Raw genomic sequence first — 27,388 nt, forward strand, 5'->3', positions numbered from 1 at the left:
GTTTTCTCGCGGTCTCCCGTTTAGAACGATTAGCGCGATAAAAATTGAAATAAAATCTAGACACCAAGAAGATTTAGTATACCTTACTATTGCAATTGCATTCGTGGCAAGAAGCAAATGAGATCTAGATTCGTTCCTGTTTATTAATCCAATTAATCAAGTGTGCGTGTGCGTGCGGTGATTTTAAAATACCGTTACGTCACTGTCATCACAGCTCGGTGCAAGCCGCGCCGGTTCGGCCGGCGCGCGGCGCGCGGACGCGTCCCCGATTACGGGAGCCACGGCGGTAATCGGCGTCACGTTGCACGCGGAAAACGAGTTTTCACGGGCGATAAATTCAAGAATAGCGTGAGCGCGAGACGAGGACCCTGCGGTATATGCCGCGGGGTGCAGCGCGGGGGCAAACAACACCTGCCGCGACTCGCGGTGTGTGGGTGCGAGGAGGGGGTGCTCGGGGTGGCCCAGCACAAAAGTAATGTATGCACCCTTGTACGCCGTGTACAATGAAAACTTCGAGAGAAAGAGAGAGAGAGAGAGAGAGAGAGAGAAAGAGAGAGAAAGAGCTGGGCCACCTGAGCCTGCAGGCGCAGACCAGGGCGTCATTCAGGCCGGCTGTTTGCGACCGGCGTCGCCGCGGCACCGCTAATTATTCGACTCCTCTCGTCGAGGCCACGTGAGAATATCGTTATCCCTACACCGTCGCTTCTACCGCACGAGATGAGACCGCCGACGAACTGTCTGGTCAGACGACGACGCCGCGTCGGGCTGCTGCTAATTACCCGCGTAATATCGCCATTACTATACCTCGCAATCGGCAATGCCACCGATTTCCACGGTACCGTACATTCCGAGGAGGCAGTTCTCGTCTAATTACTCCGCTCGGCGGATAATAACGCGCGCGCGTCGCTCGGCGCGATAACAAGCCGGCGGACGCCATTATTTTTCCCTCGCGCGCAACGTCCTCTTCGCGGAGAGGACTCACGGCGAGTTCCCGGCCAGCAAAAGGAAGAGGGAGGAGACGAGGGAGCGAACTGGAACGAGAAGTCAGGGCATTCAGCGTGGCTAATTGCTCAAATCATTAAGAAAAAAACATGAAATCTAAGCCCCCGACGTGTACAGTGGGAAGCCGCAGATAGCGATCGGCCGCGCCGTATACCGTAATGAAAATAATCACGACGGCGCGGCGGCGATAACTACGTTTCGGCCCGAATTTATCGCGGTTCGCCGCGTTCTCTCTTTCGTTTGTCCTTGCGAACCTTAACCACCCCGGCGCGTGATTCGAGATCTCAATCGCGGCTAAAGATCGCGCCCCGCCAATTTCGATCTCGTCAAACTTCCGTTTCGGGATCGTAAACGCAATTTCTACCTGTTTCCGCCGTGCCTCGCTCTTCACCTTTGAAATCTAACAATCGTGCGTATCAGCCTTGTCGATTTCACGTCTGCGTATTTCCGTTAATTTCCTCCTTCGCAATCCCGCGGATCCTGTGTGCATTCGTGTAAATAAACCATTATGCGCGCGAGATGCTAATCACACGAATGTGAAAAGTAAGAGTAATAGCTCGCCCGATTGCCTTGTTCTCACACACGCGCAAGACCGGCGAGTCACCGTCGCGAGATTCGTCGCGAAAGTGCCGTGGTAAAGGGTAAGGAAAAGAAAAAAAAACAAAAAAACAAAAAAAAGAAGAAAAAGAAAAAAATGCAAAGTGGAAAGGGATGAAGGAGGGACAAACGCGCGCGAAGGAATAAGAAAGCCAGAGAGTGCGGCCGCGCATTTGCGTATTGTTATGTTAACGCCCGCGCGAAGTAACAATCGGCACCAAGCACAATGGTGAAATCCCCGTTGAAAGGGGGGCGGCCGCGGAAGCCGAAAGCAAGGGTTGGGGAGCCCCCGGGGTGAGGGAAAGGACGCAGGGGCACGGGAAACGTTATCGCATTATCGTATTGCGGCGCCTCGTTGCCGCGACTCGCTCTTGCCCTTACGTAAATTCCCACAAACAAAGATTTACACCGATACAACCGCACGTTGTGCCGCCCTCCTCCCTGTTGCTTCCACTTTCCCGTCCTCTCTTTCTCTCTGCGACGAGCTTGCGAAACCGCATCGCGAAAAACGGGAGGCCACCGCCCACTTTAATATTCGACGTTTCCATAAAAATACGCTCTCCGGGACGAAGATTCACGAACCGCTTGATCCGCGACGAAAATCGACTCCGATAACGACAGGTCCAATGAGAATACCCGTCGTTTCTCGTCGCTATAGAAGAGAAGAGCAGCTCTCGTTATCCCTAGCAGAAGCGAGTTTGACAGTTAACGTCCACGAGCGTGACAGCTAAGCGCGGAGGTTATCGTGAGCATGAAAAGAAGGGCCCTAAAGGCGACAATAAACAGATTGCAGATAGGAATATTTATTCATATAAAAATTGGATATTTTACTTCTTACGATGCATCGCTTGTCAAACGCCTCTGACGTGGAAAGTAATCTAGTAATCTTTGTTTTACGCGGTAGACGGATTAAATGCCGCGGTAAAAATTTCCCTCTTCCTCTTTTTTTTCCATACTTTAATTTCTGCCCGCACCCTTTTCATTACGAAATCACGCGAACGAGTCTTAAAGAAGAGTCATTCGGCGGAAGTAAAATTTCGCTCATTATCGGGACACGATAATTCGCCACGGTTCCAACTGCAGCTCCGCTATCTGGCAAAATCTCGCGATAGGTCTTCGGGGTCTATTAATTACCTTTACTTACGAGGCCGCGCGTCACCACCCTGAGTTCGGGTGGGCGAGAGGGGCTGCCGAAGGGGAGAAGGGGGGGGGAGGGGTAAAAGGCACTTAGAGTAAGAGTGTATAAAGCAGGCGCAGCTTGCTGCGAGCGAGCGACAGACGGGTGGGCCCCTTTCTCCACTCTGGTAGAGTGGGGAATATTTAAAAAGTAATATCAATTACATTTGCATATTCACCACCCACTCATGACCCGCCGTCGCCCGCCCCGCCGGGTTCCAGGGACCTACCCCTTATAACGGGGGCTGCATGTTTTGCTGCCGCCGTACATATCGAGGAAGATCACGACTCGATATACAATTATATGTATATACATAGTGAAAATATGTTGATTCTCGACGTGCGATTATGCAGGGAATAGAAATGCCCGTCATAATAATTAATTTATCAGGTGCGATATGGAGTTTATAATAGGAATAATTAATAGATCAGAATATCTGATACTCTTATATCTGCATTTGTGTTAATAGTCATAAGGGATTTAGCAATTCCGATACGAGTCGCGACTCTCGTTCGCTTTTTCAATCCGCCGGTAACCCGCCGATCATTTATCCCCCATTTCTGATTGATCTAATTCTAGCTAGTAGCAAAATCTACTAAATTATCATACATTAATTTGTACACAATGGACAATGAATTTATTAGTTAAATGCGTCGCATTGACGTTACGCTAATTATAATTTATGGTGCAATAATGGACACGATGTATGATTGCCAAACGGAATGCCGGCGGTACAATAATCGAGAGGCCGTGACGAAATCACTCGCCGTGGTTCGTGTAAAATAATTGCGAATAAAGTCGCGCCCGGGGCATCCTTATCGCGAACGGTTCTTATAAATAAATCCCTCTGCGCAGTGGAGAACCGCCTAAAACTCCTCGACTCAAACTGGAATCGTTTTTGAGGAAGCTTCGATCTCTCAGCGTTGAAAACGGCGAGCGGAATATTTTTCACGTATTTACGCGCTTCGTCTCGCATACCATGTCTATTAATAGCGTTACTTCTCGTAATATAATTCCGAACGCCTGGCGCACAAGGAATATCTTCTCCCAAATATAGGCGGTCATTAGAATACAATACGGTCGTTCTTGCGATCGACGAAAGTGATCCTTTTCCTTCGCACCGGCGGAGCTGCATTATTGCGAGCGCGATTCGACAGCAAGTGTCAATAAGATTTATGATAATTGGAAACCACCGAATAATTAGATTCAAATACTGGCACGCGCGTTCGAGGGAACTCCGCGGGTCTCACGGATTAGCTCGTTCAATTAAATCGCCGGGCGTAAGCACGAGTCACGGTAACGAGCGCGCGTTTTCGCGGGGCGATAAAATAGCGCGGCGCGCGATCCGTCGCGACATTAAAAATTTATATGCGCCGAACGGCGCGGGCAGCGTAGGGCCGCGAAAGGCCGAGAAAACGCGACGGCCGGGGCGCTGAATAACGAAGCAGCGAAGGAGTTAACCTAAGGATTTACGACCAATTACGTGGTGATTTGAATTCGCGGCATTTAGACGGCCGACGATGATTAATTAATTGGCCCCCGCACTCGCATCGCGATACGACGGGTTAATTGTTGTTTACGTTTATTATGCGGCGCGGCATTATCGCGCTTGATGATCGATAAAATTTCGCGCGGCGATTTTTCGACGGGAGACGAATGGCGGGCGGCCCGGATTTGTCATTTCCCCATTTTCCCTCTCTCTTTCTCGGTTATTCCTTTTTTTTTTTTTTTTTTTCCTCGCTCGTCCGGCAAATAAATGCGGAATTAATTTGTAGCGAGCTCCGTTGGCGATCGATGATTATTATGCAGAATTATACAAAATTACCTCGATTTTCGCGATTTATTTTGTTGCCGGCGGTGTGTAATATTGAAATAACGCCGCGGAACAGACGCCATGGTCACCGGGCGACGTAGGCGTTTCGCATACAGGCACAGTGCTCCATCGAGCGTGCACACACCGCCGGTGATTATCGGGCTTCCTGTCGCACCGTTTCAAAATGGTGGGTTATCTAATAGTCGCCCGTGCAATGGCGTTCGTTTAGCTGCGAATCGCGCAAGGAAATCGTTTCGCCTCCGTCGCGACGCGCCGATCGAGACAGACCCGATCCCAATTTACCGCGCGGAGGGTCGCACACATGCACGCACAGGCCGTGGAATTATGAGTAATTGTACGCGAGTACAGAAGCGAGTAATTATCGCGTTTCCCGTCGTATGCCACGCCGAAGATGTGCACCTCACCGCCGCGAGCTTCGTTAAAGCGCGCGCAGATGTTACGTGAGATAACTTGCGCCGATCGAGACTCCGCCGTTTTTCTCATACGGAGATTTCTTCTTTTCTCAAACTAATTGCCGCGCGAGAGAAGCGGCAAGGGATTCGAATCTACGGGCGAGATGACCTATCGCGTAATTACGACGGTTTATCCTTCTCCCGCTATCGTCGCGATCTCGATAATTATTATTGTCGGCGAGTGTATCCCCGGTATCGGATGATAAGCTGTGGGTTTGCGGACGCCGCGCGACGGCGTTTTAATTTCCGCCGCGCGGTGACGTGGGAATCGAAATAGCATTACGTGAATAATAGCGCGTGCAATAACGTCGATCCTTTTACGGGACTTTGCGCAAAAACGGAGACGCATTTGACGATCCCGAATTTTTGCCTGGCGCGGTCTTTCGAGAAATATAATTCACGGTGAGGCTCGAGGAAATGTTGCGTGCGAGGGGAAAATTAACGGTCACGATCGGCGGCTGATAATATTTTGCCGCCGCCGCCGTCGCGGAACCAATCGGCGCAAATCGCCGTGGCGACGTGTATCCGGTGAGAGGCCTCAATGTGACACCTAGCCGACGCTGAGAAAGTCGAGTCGCTCGCCATCGCGCGAACGAGCGGAAATCGCCGCGGGTACGTACCGCCATCGCGAGCAATAACAACGGTTACGGTGGCGCGGAGGTCAGGGGGGACGGGAGCCTGCGGCGAGGCACCCGTGCGCTACGTAGGTCTCGCACACACGCACGATGTGGCGTACGAAGTTGCGTGCCGCGGGTAATTACCGGTTTTCGCCGTGGTAACGCACCAGCGATGGCGGATCCGCCTGCGTACGGCGGCGGGATTGAGGCATTCGGGCATTCGGGCGACGCCACCGGCACACACGGTGTGTTCCCGTCACACCGTTGGTTTCAACGCCAATTAAACACCCGCTTGTCAAGGAGACCGGGGGGCCCCCCGAGAAGAAAGAGGGGGGCTGCACCGCCGACTCCCCGCGATTCGCCGGCTGTCGCACGCGATGAGCTACCGGGCGTCGTTGTTACGTTTCGTCGCCACCCGCGCGATGGCGGTTTTCAAGCAACGCGAGAGAAATCCGCGTGAGAAGAGAGCGAAGATGCACGCTCGGGACCCACGTGTCGCGTACACGAAATCGTGTATCAGAAAGTCGAAGGAAAATCCGCATCGGGAACAGAACGATAGGGTCCAATAATAAACCTCTTGGGTGTCGCAGTAATTAAAAAAAAAAAAAACTTGGCGTTACTCGAGCGACTATAATTTTTCGCTGACTTTCTTGAAAAAATCAAACGTGAAATGACGCAATTTAAAAACCCGACGGAAAACGTATTGCGGGCACGAAGAGTCGCGAAAAGAGAACGAGGGGCGGATTTCCATCGCGCGTTATCGCGCGGTGTAACTTTCCCGGCCGGAAGCGTCCGAGGACAGAATAAGTACGCGCGCTGTTTAGATGAAAGGCGAGGCGGTCTTGCGATACCGAAGTCGTCGTCGTAAATCCTGCGAGAGGTCCCGCGGCGCGCCGCGTGCAATTAGCGCTTATAACGAGAAATATGCGGGGAAAGTAATATCCGCGATAACGGGCCGCGTCGCGCGCGGAATAAAATTTTGCCTCGCGGGTCGTCGGAAAACGGCTGCGACAAATATCGTTCGCGCTGCGTACAACCGCGCGACATTTCTCGGCGTGTCGGCCAATCGCGCCACGCACCTAGGATTTTTTTTTCCCCCAACCACCCCCTGCCGCGTCCAATCGCAAGGGGGAAAAAGAATTGCGAATGCATATAGGTCGCGAACCGAGTAGGCAACGGCGATAACGGCCAGCGTGCGTGCCCCGATAAAAAAATATGTCGCAACGCGCCGGCTGTAAGCTCGCCTCGGATTTACCACGTCGGCGGAGAACAAGACGGAAAAACGTCTCGCGATAATGCCAAGCCGCGCGATTGTTTCGCGAATCGTTAGGGCTCGAGGCCCCGTAATTGAGCGGATAATTATTTCTCGCTGCGCGGCCTCGCGTCCCTTCGCATTCTTAGGCGCCGCGATATTATTCAATTTAGATTATGACGTTTTATGCCAAACTCCGGCGTAACGAGCGATCACTTGTCGCGATTACGCGATCCATTTATGTCTGCGTAATTTACAACGTCGATGCAATAATTTAGTCTAAATACGTCATTTTGTTGGCGCAAATTTCGTCGCGTGCATACGGGAAGCCGCCTGAGTAAAAAAGTATCGGTGTTCAATTATACTATATTAAACGTCGCAAGCGATAATTTTTTATATCAAGAGTAAAAGTTTTTTTTATGGTTCGTGATTATTTATAATTCATCAGAATCTCGAACGTCGCGGTTAACTCGCGCTCATACGAAAAGGGGTGTAAGGAATTATCAATTTCGGAACGTCACATGCTAGATAAATGGTTATCGCTCAACTGACAGCGGGACACTAAAATAAGACTGCCTTTTATCGGCGATTTGTACCTGTCCGAGCCAACCAATCATTTTGCCCATCGTCCTCGACATGCCAAGTTCGCCGACATAGAAACTTTTTCCATCGTGCCGTTATCTTTATCGCGATCTACGACGCAACACGATGTCAACATTGTCGAAGTAGAACGTACCTTGGCATATTATCACCAGAAAAATGCGTCACGCGTTTACCGTGCATACTCTTATCGCTCGACTTCCTCGGGAAAAAGAAAATGTTAAAAGGCTGTAAAAATCCGCCGCCTTTTTTTTTTTAAACACGTCACTAAATGTATAATAAAAATCATAAACTTTTCTTGCTGCAAGACGAATACAAGTCGTAAAAAAAAGGAAAAAAAATTAAAAGGCACTTCTTAAATATAATAATTTTTAAAAATATGACGTTGATAGGTGTCCGAGGATTCTTTGCATTTTTAAACGCAGCCGATGGTGATCGAATTTGCGAAAAAAGTAAATTGTTTAAAATCTACAGACGCACCCGATAAAGTCTTGACGCGTCGGACGCGACAGCATCGCAATGAAGATCCAATGGCACGGCGACATCTCAGTAAATTAGCCTAAGCACGGGGTAAGGGCGGCCCTTCTCGCCCCCTGGCAATCAGCCCCCCGTGGCTTCGGCGACGACGACTGAACGCGCTGGTTTTAATCACGTCGTGGGGCGCGCCACCGTGCCCTGTCCCCCGTGTCTTACCCATGGGGCCGTTCTCGCCAAAACACCGCCGGATTATCCGGCTTGCTTTATTAGCGCCATTCGCGTCGCTCGTTCCCCGGCGAAAATTATAAAACGGCGCGCCTCGCGTGTCTCGGCCGATCCACGTAGCGTGCAATCAAGAACGGTTTGAAGCCGCGGCTCCGCCGTTGCAATTGGAATTCCGGCAGATTACGGTCGCGACGACGAAACACGCTTCACCCTCGCCGCGATTTACGTTTTTATTCGTTGCGTATCAAGGTGCCGCGATGTGCGATCGTTCGACCCTTCACCGCTGCCCTTTTCAACTTCAACGAAGATTCGGACGATAATTATGAGTCGTAATTTTTATACGTTAATGAGGTAACAGCTTTTAAACACGTGCCTCGCAAAAGTCACATTTGTTACGCGCCTGTCATGATTTTTATTTAAATAAAATGTTATCTATAGAGCTAATGTGTTAAAATTAATTCGCGTAATGTTGATGATTTTCCGATTTAATTTTCTCGTCGAGTCGCACGTTAGGATAATTTAGTAAAGTGACTGGTGAAATATAAGTAGGTCTCAATTTGACCATTAAGCGGAAAACTGATACCTCAATGTAGACTCTGTGCCGCAATCACGCTGCGAGCTCTGCTCTCGATGCGAAGCCGTTTATGATTCGATTTGCATGTTTGATAAGATCCGCATTGCTAGGATAATGACCGTTAGACCTTAAAAGCAACGCGTGTGACGTTAAAGCGGAAATTACGCTTACGAGCACAGATAATAATCGTTTCCGACAATGCCTACAAACGTCCTCGTTTTCTTTCTCTCTTTCTCCTTCGCGTTTCGGTTTCCGCGGTATCAGAGCCCGGCGAGATTTCGAGCACTTGAAGTAGTTACGCGCTTCAAAAAGATTTATATGTACCACAATAAAAAAAAAAAAAAAATACGCACCTCACGGATTGTACTTTTATGGGAATGTGCGATTATATCTCTAGAATGATATTTCTCGAACGAGAACACATGTTGAAAGAAAATAAAAAACGCATGTCTAAAAAAAGAAAAAAATTAAAAATTAAATTGAATTAATAATTAACGGTTCGTAAAATTGAGCCGTTGAACCTGCCGATGAACTCACAGAAGAGATCGTTACTACGTGCCTCGCGAATATATCTCGACGTCGCCGACGGCCGTTTGGCTTCGACTTCTGTCTCGCGGAAAACGCAAATCGCAACGCGTTCGCGGCATATATCGGCGGCATCTTGATAATCGATTCTGCTTGTTCTTCCCGCATGCCATTTTACCTGCTCCACCCGCCTGCCTACGCAACAACAAAGATCGTCGGTTAAGTCGCGATACAATCGGTAGATAAAGGTGGATGGTCGATAGTTTTTTTTTTTTTTTTCTTTCTTTTTTTTCTCTTTTTGCGCACGACGTGCTCTTGCGTAAGAGGAAGGCCGCCGCGGCACGCTACTACGGCGGATCGGCGTTTCGCACGCTAATTACCCATCGTGCCTGGCAAATGGCTTCCGCGGATTACTCGGGGAGCGTGCCTGCCGATAAGGCGCAAATTTTCAGAAATTGACGCCGCAACGAGACCGCGGGACTTTCATCTCCGCGCGATAACGTAACTGCGCCCGCAAAATGGCTCCAACGTTTCGCGTAATGAACGCGGAGATATCACGTCAATCACGAGAACCGCCTTCACTTCGTTCGATTAGTTTTTAAGCGTACACACTGCGGATCGATATCACGCGGTACTTTATACTAAATTCTGTCTGGGGTTTTGCTTTGATTCATCGAGCGATTTCCATCTATACATATACTTCCCGAAATTAATAAAATAAATTTTTCTGCACTCTATAGGAAAAAAGAAAGTAACTAATGTAACTTTTCTTTTTTTAAATTTTTCCGGTGAAATGTTTCGTGAAATACAAATAATTCCGAAAATACTTCTTTGGACTGTTTTACACATGTCGACACGGATCGCGAACGTGGCCTGATGTAATGCGTTCTACAACGTCGAATTAAAATACGATGGCTTGTCGAAGAACGAAATGGGAGCGATACTTCACGGTTATCTCCTCGAAAACGCGCCTCAAAGACAGACATTAAAGTGCGCTCGTTATCAAAGTTTAGCATAACGTTTAAAGTTCAACGTTTGATATATAAAGAAAGTGCACCTTGTTACATAAAAGTCTATTATTATGGACGCTTATCGTAGATAAGTCTCGCAGTTACGTCTCGGGTGAAAATTGAGGCGAAGATATGAAGTTTTTACCTGAAGGCCTTAAATTAATCCTCTCAAACACAAAAGTCGTACATTTGCAGTCTCTAAAATGAAGAGTCCTTATAATCGACAAATGTTTTATTCCAACTTAGAACCCTTCAAAAAAAAAAAAAAAAAAAAAAAAAAGGACTGATTCTCTTACACAGTTTTGAAAGGGTTACTTTAAATCAGATTAAAATACAACAGTGCCCTTTTCGTAAGTTGAACTCGGAGCTTATAATTTTGTTTTTAAGATATTATTCCCTTACTAAAAAATATTCCGCTTAAATTTAAAATTCGCGTAAACTCGCAGGAGGAGGCACGGGTTATCGGGTCAAATATCGCGTCCCTAGAACTCGTCTCACGCGAGGATTTCAAGGATTTACGTATTTCCTCGTATGGTTGACGCGCATACAGACGGCAAGTCCCCATTGCGAACCCGCCTCGTCGGGCTTCTTTATTAAACCTCGGGGGCCTCCCCTCGGCCCCACGTGCCCAAGCTTATCCCGGAGAGACCTTCCATCATTTTAAAGCCGGTTGTGATAAAATTAGACGGACAATTTCATCCGAAGACCTCGAATGCCCGCGATCGTACAGTGGTAGGTGACGGTTTAATTTCATGCCTAGGGGTGTGACTCCGACGTCCCTCGACGTACGCGAGTACAATAAGCGCCATGTGCCCATTGCGTTAACAGATCGGCCAACGGAAAATCGAAATAACTCTATTACTGTTTTCGAACCGAAGAGAGAATTCCGGGAAATTATTTCGGATATCGCGAATGCTGATACAGCCATCCGAAGGGTGGCTTGAGAAAGAAGTCTATCGTGAGATTATATTTAAACCCCCTCTGCGGAGCGCGCGTTGTATCTCGCTTTCGCGAGATAAAATTCGCCATTGCGCCCGATAACGCTGATGAAAATATCGCAATGAATAAGAATGACAAGATTCGTTTATATTTATGGCCGCCTGTCGCCTTAAGCTCTCTTGTCAGGGCGTAGTCGCGACGGAAGTGACATTTATTGCAGCAGCGTGTGCAGCTTGAAGGAAACACGGCAGGTAAATGAGGGGGACGCGTAATCATGATATAACTTAACATACATGAAGTGCGCGCCTCGCGACACGCTGTGGATTTAATGCCGCGCGCGGCAATCCGAATAATGACCGAGTCTCGCGTTTATACTGGGAAAAGGAAGACGAGGAGAGATTAGCGCGATAAACGCATAAAATCTCCTCTGAAATTGCCTCTTTACAAGGTCTTGAAAACTTGAACGACCCGAAGCGACGTTACATGACAACAAGCAGCTCAATCGATGGTGATGCGCGTTAGTTCTGCGTTTTACAGCAACCGCAACATATTTCAATATCGTGTAATCCCATATACATTGATTCGCAGGTAATATTCCGCGTTTCTCGCGCGTAACAACGTCTCTCGATGAGGAACCTATCGTACGTCCGGCACGCGTATGTAAGACGACGGCTTGAGGAACGAACGAAAGAGCGAACGGACGGACAGGCAGGCGCGCATGCATTCGCGCACGTGGAATAATAATTAGCCATCGCCGGTGCTGATACACGTTCCACACAAATGACGTGTCAGGTGCAGCTGTTGCGCATCGTTCCGCAATGCGGGCCGATGCACCTCTCACTCCACCCTCCTTCCCCGGCCCCTCCTGCCCGTTCTCTCACTCTGCTCACCCCTCGGGCTATACCGCCTACTTAACTCTGTTCCACCCTTTGTCTCATGGTTTCATAATGTCTCCCCCGGCAATCTCGGGTCCCAAAGTGCGAACCTACATGCGACGCGCGATCGCGTGCTACTTGTCATTAGACCCTCGACAGACCCTGAAGAACGGCCACGGTCGTACCTGTGTGTGTATACTATAATTTCTCCGCGCCGTCCACTATATAATAGTTTCTCCTCCACAAATGCACTTCCTGTCTTCGTGATTAAGGATCGCGACGATAACGAGTGATGATTGATACTTTTCAGCCCCGTTAAATAGTGAAGAAAATCGAATGTAAAATTGTACTTTAAATCGCGTGTACTTTAAATTACTCAAAGAATCATAAAATAAATCTGCTTCCACCTCATTTGTTATATTATTTTTTTCTTTCTTTCTTGAATGACTATATTTACTCGAGAAAGGATTATGATCTAGTACTTTTTTTTCTTTTTTTTAATTTAACAACCTGCCCTAAGAAAATGAATCCCACGTTTTGAGAAGGTATATTTCGAGAAGCAGCGAGCCAAAGACGAGAAATATGAACGATTCCAATTATAAAGCGGTGCTAGTTGGAGCGTGTCTCAATCGTGCGCGATCCAAAACAGTTAGATCTGATCGAATCTCGTGGGTATAGCGAATTCGCAGCAGGAATCGTCGGTCTGTTTTCGTAGCAGGGCTATCGGCGGGGGGAAGGCAGCGAGGCAACGGCATTGCGGCATAGGTCGTTCATTACCCCGTTGCTCATAATCGGGAGGAAGACACGAAGAAACGCGGCAGAATAGAGGAAAAAAAAAGAAAAAAAAAAAAAAACGTAGGCCGAGCGAGGAGGAGAGAAAGCGGAGTGGAAGCTACGTGGCTTCCCACGGCGATTCGCGGCCGTCACGAATCGCATGACGTGACGGCGACGATAGCGACCGAGTCGCCGAGGACAATACGTCCCCCCTTGCCGAGCCCCGCGCGCCATTTCTGTCCGCATCATCGGCGTTGCACCGCCGCGAACGTCGGTAGCGAGAGACGGTGCACCGAGCGCCGAGGGGGAGAAAGAGAGAAGAGCGAAGAGGGGAAGGGGTCTCTGGACGTTTCTAGCCTAGATCAAAACCTGTAATCACGACGTAATAATACCCGATCACGGAAGATATTGCACATTTCCCCGGAATCACTGCTATTCCCAGGGAAGATGCCCCCGTCGGGGTTGTTTGGGAGGTCTTACTGTTCCCCGACATGCGATCCCGAATATTCGCTATATCTCGCTCCACCTTCATCGTCGGGCGATTCCTACACAGACGTTGCCCTGGGTCGTATCGCCAGTACCCTCTCCCTTCTGTCCACCGCATCCGCGCCTACAGCAACCGTACTTTCGTCCCGTGTTTCCTTTTTCCCGGGCTCGTGACTGGCGATTGCAGCTTGCGAGAGACGAGCCGATATGCCTTCGCACCGTCGATTTCATTTCCCGGATAAAACGGCTTTTCGCGGAAGCGGTCGCCCCGGGCGGTACAAAGATCCTGGTGATCTATTCACCATAAAATTCGCGAAGAATTTAAAACCACGTGTGGAATTACTAAACCGCATGTACGAACGAAATAAAACGTTATGTTCCCGCGCGTGTCGACCAGGCGCACAAAAACGGAAGGCTACGCAGAAGCTTAATAAAGTTCACGGTCGCGGTACGCGGAGCAATCTAAATATTTAATCTAGATTAAATCGAGAAGACAGGATGGAGGGAGGACGAACAGACGGATGAGATACGGTCGGCGCGGGCAATGCAGGCTTAACATTGTACGCTTTTTTACGCGATAGCCGAACAGTTCTCGTCGACCGGCTCGAGGGCCCCTGGAGCCGTTAGGCCCAAGATGGACCGCTGGACGTAGACAGTCAAACGGGGAGCAGGGGGGAGGGGCATCGAGAAACAAGGTAGAAGGGTGCCCCAAGCCAGCGAAGCGCCATTAATCATCGAGGTAATTCCGTAGATGGCTCTTCGCTGTTCGAACGAGCGAACGATGCATGCCGAACTCATCTCGCTCGCCGGAACGATTTGCGAGGAGACGCGTTTCCGCATCCCGCGCACCCACGGCCCGTTTTTCGCGTCGCGGCCAATTAAAAGAACCAAAGGGGGTAAAAACTCCCGCCCGTATAATCGGTCAATCTGGCCGATTAAGCCGCCACTTCCCTTTCGCCGAGAGAGATATGTAAATTAAGTTCCGTGTATTAAAAGGGCCGATCTCCACAAGTAGCTTCGTAGTATCTGACACCTGCGTGTCACCCATATAATTATTTTACTTGCCGTTTAAACATATGTGCGCAATCGCTATCACCTTGTTACGGAATGTGCGCGACAAGACTGTCAATTAAAAATCCTGGGTATCGTATGCAGCCAAGCTTCTTTTTTTGCGTCTCCCGTATGTTTATGTCGTATTACGGGAATATTAACGACACGCCAACTATCGCCTCGCGCGTCTATTAAGATGGAATCGATAGCGCATACCCATGTGAACGCTAATCGAATAACAGCCAGTTAAGGGAGTGCCAGGGAAACGGCGGAATTTTTTTACTCGGATATCCACCTCAGGAAGTGTAATTTGCTGTTAATTACACGTTTGCATTTTACATTATATACGTCGTATCTGTTCTCCCGCCTCGCCTTTATCACCTGTAAACCGTGAAATTGCTCCTGATTTAATTATCGACGGGCGTATCATTATCCGGAACGGGCGCGTGGGACAATTGTAACGAAATTCCACGATCGGATCTCGAGCGTTCGTCGAGCGAGGCCCGAATTCTTTGCCGGCAAGTACGATCATCGGCTGCCCGCCGATCGCGCGCCGAAACGCCGATTGTCGAAACGCGAAGTCACGAGTTACGATTCGCGATCCGGGGGCGGCGGGGGTGAAATGAAAGGGAGGACAAAAAAGGGCCCCGGGGACCCGCGGGAGACGCGGCGGGCCACCGGGCCGCCCGAACGATGTCAGCGGTTTAATCAATGCATTTAGCCGAATTCTCCGAGCGGGCCGAAATAAAAGGCGAGACATGGAGGAGGTTAAACGCAAAAAACACCGCGCGTACGACGAGCCGGTCTCGCCCTACCGGCTTCTTCTTTCCGCCGCGACTTTTGGGACCTTCCACGGGCCCCTTCGCCACCCCGGAGCTCCCAAAGTCGTTAGGTATTCCGCGAGTGTACCGCCGCCGCTCTCCCTCCCTTACCCCTCGCCGGAGTCTCGCGGGAGGAAGGGACTCTCCCTCGAATAACATATACGTCAACCACGAAGACGACTGCGAGACGAAAACCGGTGGCTCCACAAATCTTTCGGGCCTCTTCATTCATTGTTTCTCTTTCTTCCGTCCTACCAAAATTCCGTCTCCGCCGCAAAACGCTGTCTCGACGTTGCTAGCATTTTTTTTTTTTTTATTTCCCCTTTCTTCGATTAATATATTTCTAACGTTTTATGTTAACCAAACTAAACGAAATTCAACTTCGCTTCGTGTTCCAGTCGAACTTTAATCGATTTCTTTTGTTAAGGATAAAAAATTCTTGTTTTTAATAATGCTCTGTGCTGCATGAAAGATTTCAGTGAAAGTCGAGCTTTATACGGCGAAAAAAAAGACTATTGATAAATTAAATCTTTTATATTCAATGACAAAAATATAAAAAAAATGTGCAAGTTATGTTTAAGACATAATTGCGTATTCGAGTCGTTAATAGTCGACGAGTCGAGCATCCTGTCTGAATGCACTATCTCGTTAAACATCTTCTAACAGTCTACCTAAAGTCGTTTCGTGAAACGTGACAAAGAAACCGACGGAGGTAAAGGAGACGTCAGCAAACGGTCTTCCCTTTTTCTTCCCAAACTTGCGCATCTCATATCAAATTTAAATAAAAAAATATATATATCTACATACGCATTAATAAATATTCGCGCACTATGCTATAAAAACGTCAACGCTACTCTTCTCGCGCGCTTAATTTTATTTATGTCGTTCGATTTGTGGGCGTTAACGGAAACCGAGCGCGAGCTGTACACGTTTATTTGCGCGGCGAGAAATAAAACACGAGATCTTATTGATTTTATTCCATTTATTGTTTTCTTTTTGCGCAGGACGCGATGGACGTGCGACGACCAGGCCGCGAGAGCTCGTTACGCCTGCCGGAAGTATAAATCAACCGCAAAGTTATTCCGTGCTGTCGGGAGCCTTCCCGTAGAGGCGTCGAAGAAACCGCGCCGATATCTTTCGCACGGTAAGTCCGTTTTACCCGTGACTGCGTCGCGGGCGATTTATAAAAATCGCATCGACGCCGGCGTAAAGACCTTTCCGTCAAATTTGTCGCTAATTTTCAGACCGACAAAAATAATAAAGTGTCCTCTCCCTGGTGCGCCTTATTTTATTCCGGGAAAGGCAAAATGAACCGAGTCATGCAACGCTACTCTGTTTAATGGCAATTATAACGTGACTTATCGCCGCCGCGGGATTACGCGGTAATTATAATTTACGGCCACTTAGGGTGTACATTGATAGTTTTAACTGTATTTTCCGTCGATTATCTCCCGCTCGGGCCCGTCGGGACACGAGCAGCAATAGCGGTGCCCTCATAGCGCCCTGAGAATCTAATTGTTAAGGCCGAGTCGCGCGCGCGGGAGAGCAGGTCGCATTTTCTCGATAACAAAGACGTAAGCGATGATAATGTGGTAACGACCCTGGAGGCCCGGTACAGTTACCCCAGTGCGCGGGGGAATTATTTCCTAACTAATACAATATCGCAGGAGATAAGGCCGCGCCGGTTGTAACAAGCCCGACGTGATACGTAATTACCAATCCGGCGAGATCTGATAATTTTTACGCTGGTAATTGGCACTGACGGAAGTAACATTTTTCCGATGGTGTCTCGCACGAGAAACGCTCTCGAAAAGTCCCCACGTGGTTTTTGCGCGTTTGACCGAATTAAGTTCCTTCCTTTTTTTTTTTTTCCTTTTGTTTTTCGAAGCGCACGTATATCTCTCTGCTAATCCTGGCGGATCGACGAGAAAGGCAAGCATACGCGACCGAATGTATCGCGTGCACGTAAAAGAGCGAAAACTTAGAAAAGTCGAGTTCCGAGTAAACCCGAACATCGCAGGATAATCCGAGATGATCGCCTAATAGCTTTAGGAAAGAATCGACTGGGGATGACTACTTTAAATTACCATAAGCCCCGACTCCGCCCGGTTAACGAGCGGAAGAGACGAGACCCCAAAAGTGTTGAGACTTCCCGTCGCAGTGAAGGGAACGGCGAAAAATCGCCAGTGATACTGATATTAATTACGAAAGGGAGAAGTCTAATTACGAATAACGCGCGGAAAATAATCGGAAAACAAGAAAAAACGTCGGGCGATCTATGCGAACGTTAACATCTCGGTGGGGTCGCTTATCGTCTCGAATTTGCTCGCGGCTAAAAACTCTCGCATTAAGAAAAATAATTTGTCGCCGGGAGTTGATCGCTTTTTATCGATAATACGCGGAGATTGCTCGTTTTCTCTCTTGCGAATTTTCTGTTCTAACGGAGAAAGCCGCGATACCCCCGCTTTGACAAGCGCGTTGACAACGATCGTGAGACAGGCCTTATTAATTAAATACGGTAATTAATTTGCGGGCGAAGGGAGAGCCCGGATAATTTCAGTCACGTTTCTAGCCGCAGTCGCGAACGCGATGCAGATCGATACGCATCGTGACGCACTGTAAGCACGGTAACAAAACAACATTTTTCAGCCGGCGTCAGCCCGCGGGCTCTCCTGCGATTACATCAGCTATCCTTCCGTGTGCTAATAATTATCTCCCGATTTCTTCTCTAATTTAACGGCGCATACGTTACACGCGTGGCGTTCCGGTTACGCACTGCTAAAATCTAAGAGCCGCGCCTCCTTTAATTGGCCCCAAATCGGCGTGATTTACAATCGTAGGAAAAGAAAAGAAAGTAATCTTTCACGCTTTTTCCCATTGAGATAGCGAACAAGCGAGAATTTAATAATATATATCATATTGAGACGCGGCTTAATTACGCTCTCGCGGAAATTTACCGGACGGACAGCCCTCGTTGTCGCGCGCAGATAAGAGGTCTATCGTGAAATCAACCGAGAAATTCACCGCTTGCCCCCGTAGAAGAGACATCCCCCTTTCCGAGTAGACCGAGAGCCGTAAAACGTCCGGCACCCACGTAGAACCTGGTATCACGTACCGCCGCACTAAAGCCGAACCTTTTGTGTTGCTCGCGTGTGCATTATCACGTGGCGCATACAGTCGCCGCCACAAATAGTCCCGAAACCCAAATCTCGCGTGGCCGTTTCGAGCCCCGGTTCCCCTCCCCGGATTGAATCACGGAAACACGGATCGAGCCGCTCGGTAGCGAAAACTCTTGGCGATATTCGCGGGCCTTCGATTTTTACCGAAATTGGAACGAGGCCGAGCGGCCATTAAATCTTTTTTAAAGGTCGCGATATTTATAACCGTAGATCACACAAAATCGGTCTACAATCCCTGCACTTTAACTATACCTCGTCCCGTCGCGTTCTACATACGTGCATTTTCGCACGTGGGCTTAAAAAATATCTCAAATGAGTCTTTAAATCACGGAGACGATTTCTTTTTTCTCTCGCTTTCCCTTCTATTTATAAGAATTTTTTTCTTTCTGCTCTGTTATTCTTTCTAAAAACGACAGCTTATTCACGGCCGGGACTGTACCGTACACGTGAACGTTCTGCGTGTGGAGTACGTGCCTGTTGTCCGTCTGTCCGTCACGAGTGCGTACGCGAACGTCCGGGCTCGTCCAGAGGATGCTCGCCGTTGCTCGATCATGGGACAAAAGTCGGGGCTACGTCTCGTGGGAACGTGAAAATCGTGCTCGTTCAAAAACCCTGCGTCGTGCTACACGTTTAAATCGAGCTGCTTCTTGCGCCACGACTCGGTGGAGTCGTTCCACGAGGTACGCGAAACACCGGAAACCTACCTCGGCTCCCTATCAGTAAGGAACCGTAACGATAGCGGCAACCGTATTTTAAAGAACACCCACGATCGCGCATGTAAAAAGAGAACCATCGAGTTGTGAGGGATTTCCTACTGCTATCAAACTTAAGTATTAACAACACCGTCGTTAAACAAGTATTATTAAAGGCAATAAAAACCGTAAAAAACCTAACGACTCCAAATCTGTCTCGTATCGCGATAACGCATCGCGTGTCAGCGTTTCTAGCAGCCGTGCACGTGCCTATTAAAATCCCATAAAATTAGTGAAGCATGCGACGACACGTATTCATTCGCCGTAAATTCGTATAGTATCGATAATCCCGTCAACGCAGACGATAAGGATTGCGATAACAGCTAGGCAGCGCGTAATTGGCAGAGATCGCTTCATCCGCGCGTCGATGAAAGATCACCTTGCTGATTTAGATCTCGTATATGCGGGCTGTAGCAGGTAAACCACGCGATCTCCGATTACCTCGCAATTTGTGAAAGTATCTCGCGCTTTTGCGCGAGAACAGTCGCGCGCCGACCGGTAATAGAGACGGTACGAGCGGTCAAAGCCCACCGGTCAGGTGCATCGGTCTCACTAGCCGTATCCGGGCGAGGCCTGCACCTGTCCACGCAGGTTGCCCCGCTTTAGAAGGCCACTTTCTATATCGGCGATCTATCAAATTGGGCAGATAAGAAATTAGGGGAAGCGGCCGTGCCTTAAAAGCCGCCCGTGACGGGACATCCCCGGCCGTTGTTTGCCCGGCGTCACCCTCGTCTCGTGCGCCGGAATTTTACGGCTCGATATCACCTGCTCCGCTGCTCGAAGGCAGCGGCCCTAACTGACGCTTAAGCTATCGTCGCTTCTTCGAAAGCCGCCGTGAATTATTTTCCTGTCCGCCGTCACGCACAATTTCGAGATATCAAAATCGATGTCAATCGCATCTCGTAATTGCTAATGCCCGCTTTTAGACGCAGAAGAAACTATCTCGCACGCGTTCCTATTTCTTTGCACCTCACTTTAGCGTTTACGCGTACGTGAATTCCAGCGTTTTTCGCGCTCGAGGAAACGTTTAAACGTTCGAGGTATTCTTGCGAATATTCACGGAAGGGCAGACTTGCCGCCGTCTTGGAAACGAATGAGCACGTTGTGAGACAAGAGCTCGGCTGCGCGGCGCGTTTTATCGAAAAATCATCAAGCAATTAATAACGTTCATTAGAGACGAACGCGCGCGCGCGATAATTATTCTGTTTGATAGGTAATTAGACGAGGGAGCGAGTAATTGCGTTAATTGAGACCGAGACCAAGCGCACGTTGCGCAAAGCTTGGCTAGATATATGGAACCGTTCCACACGCACGGCGCGGCCCGCAATCGCTCTAATCGCGGTTCTTCTTGCTGGAAATACCTCACCTCGCCTTCAGACTCGTTCCGCGGCCCTTTCGCCCGCGCAGCGCTTTTCTCTCTTCCTGCGAAAGTCACGCGAAAAAAAGTTACCCGCCAGCAATCCATAGAGATCGCTAACTTTTGCACCTACCACGGCGAAGTCGCTAACCACTCACGGCGTTCCATAACCACGTTCTGAATTACGTTTCAGAGAAAATATTAAAATAACAGACCAAGCTCTACCTTCATAAAACATCGTCGCTAATCTAATAATAATTTCGACATCTAAAGTTCAATTAAAGATCTATCATACAATTTCCTTTTTACGTCTAACTGAAATTTTATTGCAGAGAAAGTTCGTTATGAAAATATAACAAATGCTGCCGAGATCGCGAATTTCTGGCCTTCAACTGTTCCTTTTCGAAGGGCATAGGTCTTAGTCGCGTTTCTACCGATACTCGTATGCATTTATACATATAATGGGGGGAATCGTCCCGCCGCGATGCGTAGACACTTATAATAGCGACATCCTGGACATCTGCCGACCCCGAGGCCTCTTCATCTCGGCCGTCGGTATTCTCCTTTTTCTTCTGGAGAATGTCGCGTAATAAAGCCGCCGCCGTCGGCATAATACGGCAGTAAGCCCTGCCGATATTTGCCGTTTTATGTAACGTGTACTTACGCGATGTGCCTCATATTAAACAGGCGCTAGAGATACGAGCGCGCGGCAAAAAGGAGACTCGTTTCTCCGTTTGTCCGAACACGAGCGTTCTGCACTTTTTCCCTTATCTCACTCCGAATTATCGCGCGTAATAAGCACGAAAGATTTCATCGTAATCTCGAATCCCTTACGTCGGAAGAGAGGAAATTTGTATCCAGCATTCCCGGGAAATTCTATCGGCCCCGTTAATCCCGCCGGCGTAAATAATCGAAAAGAAACTCTGGCATTAGCATAACCAGACGTCGTTATGACTTAATCAATTCGCGAGCAAACGCAACGCGGCCAGAGCGAGACGTCACAGGCGAGACCGACGTGATTTGAGTGATGGCTATCCGAAATATGTTAACGTCACCTGAACGAGTTAATGAGAGCGCCGATGATTTGTATTCCGCTGTCGGTCTCACCTGAGCTCGATCGACGTCGAGGCGGAAAGGGTGTCGTTGCGTCGCCTTATCAGCTAATCGCGCGCAATTAGCCGACGAATCATTTTTCCACGTCGGAACAAACGCGCTCTATAAATTTTCGCTGTTCGGGCGCTCTTTAACGTCCGCGGTTAACCGCAATTACGGCGGAACGTTTACGCACAAGTATCAATTACCGGAATTATTATATCCAAGTATTTACGTAGACGACACGCTCGGCGGGCGTGTAATCCGCGCCTGTAATTTGCGCAATGCAAATTCCCAGCAAGCGCGCGCTTATTAATACTTTCCACGTAACGACGCGACGATAGTCCACCTTTCTTACACGTAACGTTTTACACGCGCATCATTCATCGGGATCATCGTTAACGCGAGCATAAATATGCATTCGATTTGCCTTCACGCATGCCGCTTCCTCGTTGCCGCCGAAATAAATCTGCATAACTACCTTGGGTTCCACTTCGGTTTTAGAAACTCCCGACGTAATTAAATAAACGGCTCGTTTAACTCCCATAAATTGTTGCGCAACTTCTTTAAAAAATTCGCAAGGCGAGTCGCATGATCGAGCGCCGCTAACACGTTAACGCTGCCGTACTTTTTGCGGCAAATCGTACGACAAGATAAGATCTCCACGTGCCGAGGTAATAACTTATTATCAGCTAACGAAACCATGTAAAAATCGTTGCTTATTTACATTCCGGGGCTGACTCGTGAATTTCCCAACAGCGAGCGAAGGAAACAATTGAACAGACCTCGGCGGTGGTTCTCGACTAGCGATGGAATGTAGAGGCGTGGCGGAAGCGTTTTACGCGGAGAAATAAAAAAAAAAAAAAAAAAAAAAAAAACAGAAAAGAATGAAGTCCCGAGGGAAAACGATTTCGGAAAGGGCAGCGCGCAGGGCGGTCCCGCGGTCGGAAAAAGTCGCCGGCGGAACGTCGGCGTGCCTCCGTAGATGCGCAGCATTCCGGCGTTCATTAATTTTGTACCGTTGTCACCGGGAGGAATATGCGTATTCATGAGACACACCGAGGCTTATAAACGTCGGGCTATTAGTGATACGATTAAAATGTGCATTTCTCGACCGTTGTTTTAAACGCGACACTCGACCCGTGACTCCGCCCGCGCGCGTACGCGATATTTTATTCCCGCTGCCGCGGTTTTATCTACCGGAAGAAATAATAATGCGGTCCGCCGGCCGCACCAATTAATTTCGGGCCCTTGCGTCCCGCTCGGTTATCACGCGACATCGATACGCCAGAGCTGATCTCGTTGTACGCCCGAGAGACGAGTTAAAAGCATCGAATCGCGTGTAACACGAAAGCGAAAAATTTTCATCGAGAGTGTGCCAGTCGAAAGCTAAGCTGCTTAATTAAATCTCTCTCCTATCAGAAAATAAAAACGTCGTCGCTGTCATTCGACGATGATAAAGAGAGGGCTGAACGAAGGACTGTGGAGAATCAAATTAGCACGTCGTTATAATCGAGATTTTTTTTTTATTCTTATTAAAACTTTAATCTTTTTGCGATAGAGAGCGATAGATAATTGATTTTTGTCACGAAGACGCCAATTTAACCATTACAACGAGCTCACTTCGTTATCAGAGCTGCAAGGCAGACTCGACTGGGTATCGTGTAAATCTTTTTACAGCCCTCCCCTCGATCTTTCGCGGATACAGCAGCTCGAAAAAACGAAACCACGCTGCATGGAAATTGCCCGCACGTATATGTAATATTCGCGTGCGCCACGAAGCGCTCGCTGCGATAGGTTGGTTATCAATGATTATTTATAACTATCGCGCAGAAAAGTGTGGGTGAGAGAATGAAAAAGGATAACGCCGATGGTGCGTCAATTGATTAGCGTTTTCTAACGATCTTTTTTTTCTGTCTATTTTAAGAAACGAATAATTCCAGGCGGGTCGGCGAAATAATTAGCAAAATCGTAACGAAAATTCAGAGAACCCGTCACGTGTTCTCGCAACGCAGAGGGGCTTCGTGGCGGAAAAGTATATTGACTCGTGATACGCCATCTGCGCCGAGAGAAGGCCACCCTCACGGCGTTATTGGCAAAATTAATAATCCCCGTTATATCGCGGTCTGTCGAAACGGGAAGCGGTTAATTCGGCCCGCCGCTCATTGATCCGCTGTGCCGGCAGATTAGAAGCGTTTCCGAACGAATGGAAACTGTTTGCCCGATAGCTTCGGCGGGATTGTGCTCACATGCGAGGGGAGAAATCTCGAAGCCCGGTTTCCCGTGAACTGAATCACGAAGAAACGGTCGCGATGAATGATCACTTTCAGCGGCGAATCGACGCCCGACGATTCGCGGGATACTTATTCCAGAGCATTAAGCCGGGACTATAGTTATCTACGTCGACGGTGGTTTAACTAATTGCGAACCGCTGAATTGCCGCGCTCTGACGTATACGAACGCGCGGAGTACTCGAACTTGTACGAATAAACGGCGGCGAAAGAGAGAAGGGGAGAAAAAGAGAGACGAAGAAAACGATGTCAAAGAAGAAGAAGAAGTCGACAAAAGGGGGACACGAGGAAAGGAGGGCGGAAAGTCACGGAGGTGGGGGAGAAAACCGATGCTCCTGCCAGAGTCAGGACACGACCGTGGACCATAGACCTCTACGAAGAAAGGCGAATAAAGTAACCTCTTCTATATACACGCGTGTATGTGCTTCTACATACGGGACAGAGGAAGGAGAGAAGAATATAAAGAGGGTACCGAGCGCGAGCGAGAAAGTGAACGAGAAGTGCAACGCGGCCGAAGGTGCGGCAGAGACGAACGACAAAGGAGGGCGAGAGAGAAAGGAGAAGAGAAAGAGGCTGCAAACGGAGATAGAGCGGAGAGCGACCGCGCGTCAGGCCGCGAGACTGAGATAAGAGACGAAGAGAGAGGAGAGAGAGAGGACAAACCTCCCCCTCTTCTTCCTCGGGTTGTGACTCCGAACGCCGGCGATATCTCGACCAATCAAATCACGCCGCGGGCTCCGCCTTTTATCATTATTTTACTTGTTTTCCCTTTACTTCACCCTCATTGGATGACATTCCCCAGGCCATATCGCGGACAAAAAAGACACCCGCTCCCAGAAGAGGACTCCATGCTTCCTCCCGGGGTCTGGTGTCCTCTGGTACCCTCCTGGTACCTACCTTGGTCCAGCAGAGACCTCCTCCGAAGGGAAACCTTCTCCCGCCGCCTCGCGTTACTTGCCTCTGTCCTTTGCACGTGCGGCGATGGAGCTTGTATGCAACGCCGTGAAACTCTGTCGGCGTCGTGGTTTGACTTTGTGCCCCCGAAACCGAGCGAGCCAAGAGCGGGTCCGTAAATTATTGCGCGGAGCGATCAACCTTTGACTTTGATGCATCTAAGGGGGTCGGAGTAACAGTCGCGTCGGAAGCATGAAAAATTCCAATTTTAATAAAAATCCCCGGGAAAACATATCTATTTATTACCCAAGAAAAATATCGGCAAATGTCTATCAACGTTATCTCGACGTAATTATTTATTGCTATTTGCGAAGTCATATTTATTCATTCTTGGGTTTGTCCGGCGCTTCACTCGTGCTCGTTTGCGACAAGTCGCGTTTAACGGACTCGTCTCGTTCGTTTCTCAGCGATTAAATCAATGATCCGAGTCTCGCAATTACTAAATCTCTCTCCTTGGAGAAAGCCAGCGATTATTCAAACGATCGAAGATTCGACTGGAAAGAAAAAATAGGGAAAAATCGGTTCGTGAGCCCCGTGGTCGTGACGGGAGAATCGAGGATGAGAATCGCGACTGTCGCGATAGCCGCGGGTGAATTCGTATCGATTCGTCCGATGCGTCGAGAACGTGATTGACGAGATTCACTCGTCAAGGATTACGCGGTTCGTTGGTCGAGACCGACGGTTTTGGGCCATGAATACGTAGACAAATATACAGATATAGCGGCGTATCCGTATTATTCGCCATCGGCCGGTTGCCGAGTCACGAAACTTGAAAACAGCCCCGGGGACATACGTCTGTAATTTCCACTGCAATGGAATATTATGCTCGACAAATAGAACCAATAAATTTTCGTTGCTTTACATCTGTTAATCTCTATATTTTTTCTCTCTTTAATATTACCTAAATAAGTAGTTCATTTTTCTTACAAAATACGAAAAATAATATTAAACACGAAAATATTTTATCATGCAATTGTGCATATACATATTATTTAATTTGTACAAACAATTCTTTAGCATTTTTTATGGCGTTTCGAAGTCGAAATCGGCGTGTAGGTACTCTACAATGTATAAATTCTCTCGCGTGCCTTTCGTGGGTCTCAGAAAAAAAAAAAAGTGTCCGGTCGCACCTATGTACGTTTCTGATCTGGCATTGCACGCGCTTCATTGTATGTATATCGGACGCCGTAGACGAGGAGGCAAAAAAAAAAAAAAGACGGGGAGAACTATAAGACTCGCATACCTCAAGAAACAATGTTAGTCAGAGGGAACCGGCGGAATTGCGAAGAAGTGACAATGAGAGGGAGGTGCAGAGATGAGATTTGCTACAGCGCGGCGGAAAGAAATAGTCGAAAGATCTGCATCTTGCAAAAATCGTTGTTGACGAGATAATTATATCACACACATTTTTAATATCGAATTTACTTTGGAATTTACTTACACAAAATCGCAAGTATAATAATATGCAATCGGATGGAGTAACTTAATCTGGAATATTTTCCATTATACGTAACATATATAGTATTTCTTCGCAATAGCGCCGTGTCCAGACGAACGATGCATTCCGATAGGGATTTCGGAATTTTTCCCTCTCCCTCCCTCCCCGGCAGACGCTTCGATCGGTGCGTTTCCCGTGGCAGGCGGATAGTGATTTGTTCGAAAAGCAATATAGCGGGTTATCACCGTTGTGGAGGAGCACGAGGCGACGAAGGAGGCGCGGATGAGCGCGCGGGACGAGCGTGGGGCAAGGGGCGCGGGGGAGGAAGCCCGGAAAGGGGGAAAGCACGAGGGGTGCCCTTTTCCTGAAATTTGCATGAGGTATTAAAGCGCGGTGGCTGCGTTCACTAGCGGAGCTCCTGTTTGCCGACACCGAGTGCGGAGGATCAAAGGCCCTCTGCCAGGCTTACGTCTCTCTTCCCTTCGGGAATGAGTGATAGGAAGGCAGAGAGAGAACCATAGGAAGAGAAAGAGTGGAAGAGAGACGAGGCCGCCAAAGAGAAAGAGAAGGACCAAGAGACAGTCCGAAATAGAGCAGAGGGATCTGCCGTCAGTCTTTGGCGCGCATCTAGAAAAGCTCTCATACGACAGCGAACTTTAGATCTTGAATATCGGCGGTCTTTGTCGTTAAATCGTTGATCGCGCGGCTGATTTCCTTCCTCGCCGCGAGATTTCTACTCTGTTACCTCTTGTCGTTGCCGGTCCACGAGATGCGCCACCGACTTTGCCACTCGTGTTTGCTCTCGCCGACAACAATTTCGCTTTCTGAGTATTCGTGGAATTTTTATGCATTTTAACGATCGGATTTTAGCGTCACCGGATGCTCTTTGATTTCTTGAGCCTAGTGCCCTCGTTTGAAACGAATGTGCCAATAGTAAAAAATTATAAGATGACATTATCGATCTCGCGATTTAAAATTGTAAATATGAATAAAGGACAAGTATTTCTATGTTCTATATTTCTACCTTCAACTCCAAGA

General features: G+C 48.4%; 1 long non-coding RNA gene across 1 annotated transcript in view; it reads left to right on the plus strand.

Moving 5' to 3' along the window:
• The window catches only part of LOC139102328 (uncharacterized), a 130,376-nt gene that overhangs the window by 65,479 nt on the left and 37,509 nt on the right, over positions 1-27,388 (plus strand). Inside the window, exon 2 of the long non-coding RNA XR_011545683.1 lies at positions 16,292-16,431. This is a non-coding gene — a long non-coding RNA (uncharacterized lncRNA). The remainder of the gene's footprint in view (positions 1-16,291; positions 16,432-27,388) is intronic.

Source organism: Cardiocondyla obscurior, linkage group LG01, assembly GCF_019399895.1.
Source record: "Cardiocondyla obscurior isolate alpha-2009 linkage group LG01, Cobs3.1, whole genome shotgun sequence".
Taxonomy (NCBI): Eukaryota; Metazoa; Arthropoda; class Insecta; order Hymenoptera; family Formicidae; genus Cardiocondyla; species Cardiocondyla obscurior.